This window comes from Rutidosis leptorrhynchoides, chromosome 3 (genome assembly GCF_046630445.1).
Source record: "Rutidosis leptorrhynchoides isolate AG116_Rl617_1_P2 chromosome 3, CSIRO_AGI_Rlap_v1, whole genome shotgun sequence".
In the NCBI taxonomy this organism is placed as follows: Eukaryota; Viridiplantae; Streptophyta; class Magnoliopsida; order Asterales; family Asteraceae; genus Rutidosis; species Rutidosis leptorrhynchoides.
In genome coordinates, this window is record NC_092335.1 from 429359010 (window position 1) to 429361688 (window position 2679).

Sequence of the window (2679 nt, forward strand, 5' to 3'; positions counted from 1 at the left end):
CGGTCTTGGCGGTTGATAATTATTCTGATAATTATTTCCAGGCCTTTGGTTTATGTATGAAATATTCTCTCTTTGTTCCATTGTTAGCTCAATACTAAGACAATCTTTTGTCAAATGTGGTCCTCCACACTGCTCACAACTAATTCGTATTGAGTGTATATCCTTAGTCATATTTTCCATTCGTCTCTCGACAGCATCTATCTTTGCTGAAATGGAATCTAAGTCATGGCTAGAATCGGCTCTAGCTGCTTTAGATGATCTAACGATATCTTTTTCTTGGTGCCACTCATGTGAGTGGGAAGCAGTGTTATCAATAATTTTATAAGCATCAGTTTCGGTTTTCTTCATAATAGAACCACCAGCTGCTATATCGATGTCTTTTCTTGTAGTGATGTCGCATCCTTGGTAGAATATTTGTTCTATTTGACAGGTGTCTAAACCATGTTGTGGACATCCTCTTAATAACTTTCCAAATCTTTTCCACGCCTCATATAGAGTTTCATTTGGTTTTTGTGTGAACATAACAATTTCTCCTTGAAGTCTTACGGCTTTAGATGCCGGAAAGAATTGTTTAAGAAATTTTTCTACTAAAACGTCCCATGTATCAATCGCCCCTTCAAGTAACGATTCCAACCAATCTTTGGCTTCTCCCTTTAAAGTCCAGGGAAATAACATGAGATATATCTGTTCATCCTCAACTTCTCGGATTTTAAATAGTGTGCAGATCCTATTAAAGGTACGAAGATGTTCATTTGGATCTTCCTTCGGCGCACCACTAAATTGGCATTGATTAGTCACCATATGTAGAATTTGTCCTTTGATTTCATAATCTGGCGCATTAATGTCTGGATGAGTAATTGCGTGACCTTGGCCAGTGCGTTTAGCTCTCATTCGGTCTTCCATACTTAAAGGTTCCAGATTCTCCATAATTGAATTTGTTGAATCTGAATCACTAGAGGATTCTGATTTAATGGTTCGTTCCTCAACAATCTCTGTTTGAATGATTGGTGGTTCCGGAGGAAAAATTAATGGTTCAGGATGTATGAATTGTCCCTGAATATTCTCCGGATTCTCAATTGTGAGGTCGGTTTCAAAAAATGGATTATCGGAAATTTGAATTGGAGTACTTGGTCGACTGGATGACGATTCTAAAGAAAAATCAACGGCAGTAATATTTGCTAGATGTCTTGATCTGGTTACAGGTGGTGAACGTACAAAAGGTGGTGAACGTCTTGCTCGGTGCATTCACTGAATATCCTATTAGTTTTTAAAAGGAAAGAAAAATTATATAAGTTATCCAATTAATAGACTTTTCTGATTTTGTCCACGTTTCGAATAGCCAAAAGATGCAGCAGAGGGGCAGGATTCGTTTGGTCTCAATATAATTGAGTACTGTTTGGCTCCAATAACCCAGTTCACGTACAAATCCAACTATTACTACGAACCAGAAAATTTTGATGTCTATCAATTTAACCACTTAAAATAAATTTTCGTAATTTTAAGAAATTTAGATAAGAAGTAGAATAAAGATCTATGTCCTAAAAACTAGAATGGCGAGAAATAAGAAAGAAAAAGAGTGCGTCGAAAAAGGTCGAAAAAGAAAAGGATTGAAAAATAAAAGGCGTCGAAAAAATAAGAAAGAAAAAGAGTGACTATGAAACTTTAAAACACTCAACTAACCAAACCTTATTACTATCACTAACTTAAAATTAAAATTGCAAATTGAGATTACTAATTGGAGTGATAATTGATACATAGGTAAAAGGCGTCGAAAAATAAAAATAAGAAAATAGCGCGTTGAAACTTAAAAAGGAACTAAAAACTAAAAAAAATAAAAGTTGCGTCTAAAAATATTAAAGCTTAAAAGAAATACTATATCCCAAATGGCAATATCTTAAAAAGGAACTAAAACTTAAAAAGGCGTCGCAAAATTCTAGAGCACTTAAATCTTAGTCTAAAGAAAAAGCACTTAAGGGATTTTACGGCAAAGCCTAAAAATCTAGAAGTAAAAATAACTATGGCAAAAACTATGGCTTAAAACAAAATATGGGCGAAAAATACAAAAAATTATGCTAAAACGTATAAAAAGGGACAAAATAAAAAAAATATACTAAAAGTTGTAAAAAGTACAATTTTTTATAAAAATATTATTTTTATATTATTTATTTTATAAAACTATTACTTTTATATATATAAATAAAACTAATTAAAAAATAATTATTATAAATTAATTAAATCTTAAACTAAATAATAAATTAATTAACCCTAAATACTAATTAATTAATAATAATAATTAAAACTCCGTAATAAATGCCAAATTAGGGTTGCTGTGTGCCCGTGTCAGACGGCTCCGCGAGTCGCGGTATTTTCTTCTTCAAACTCCGCAAGTCGTGGGATATGAAAATTCAGATGACAGGCTGGTTTCGACAGGTTTCGTTTTTTTTTTTGGTTTTTAATTTTCTGTTTTAATAATTAAATAAAATATTTATATAAATGAAATAAGAACTTATGTTTTAAAAAAAATAAGATACTTTATAATTTTATAAAAATCTTAAAAATAGATTTATATATACTTTTTTTTCTTTTCAGTTTTTTATTTTATGTTTTAAATAAACACAAAATATTTAAATAAAACTTATATTTTTATAAAATAAAAATAAATAAACTTTATAAAACTTA

The 2679-nt window shown here is 30.8% G+C and overlaps 1 non-coding gene across 1 annotated transcript; it reads left to right on the plus strand.

Moving 5' to 3' along the window:
* The first annotated feature begins 436 nt into the window (after positions 1–436).
* LOC139903218 (small nucleolar RNA R71) lies at positions 437–543 on the plus strand. Its single transcript, XR_011778056.1, has one exon. It is a non-coding gene; the product is annotated as a small nucleolar RNA R71 (small nucleolar RNA).
* The last annotated feature ends 2136 nt before the right edge of the window (positions 544–2679 follow it).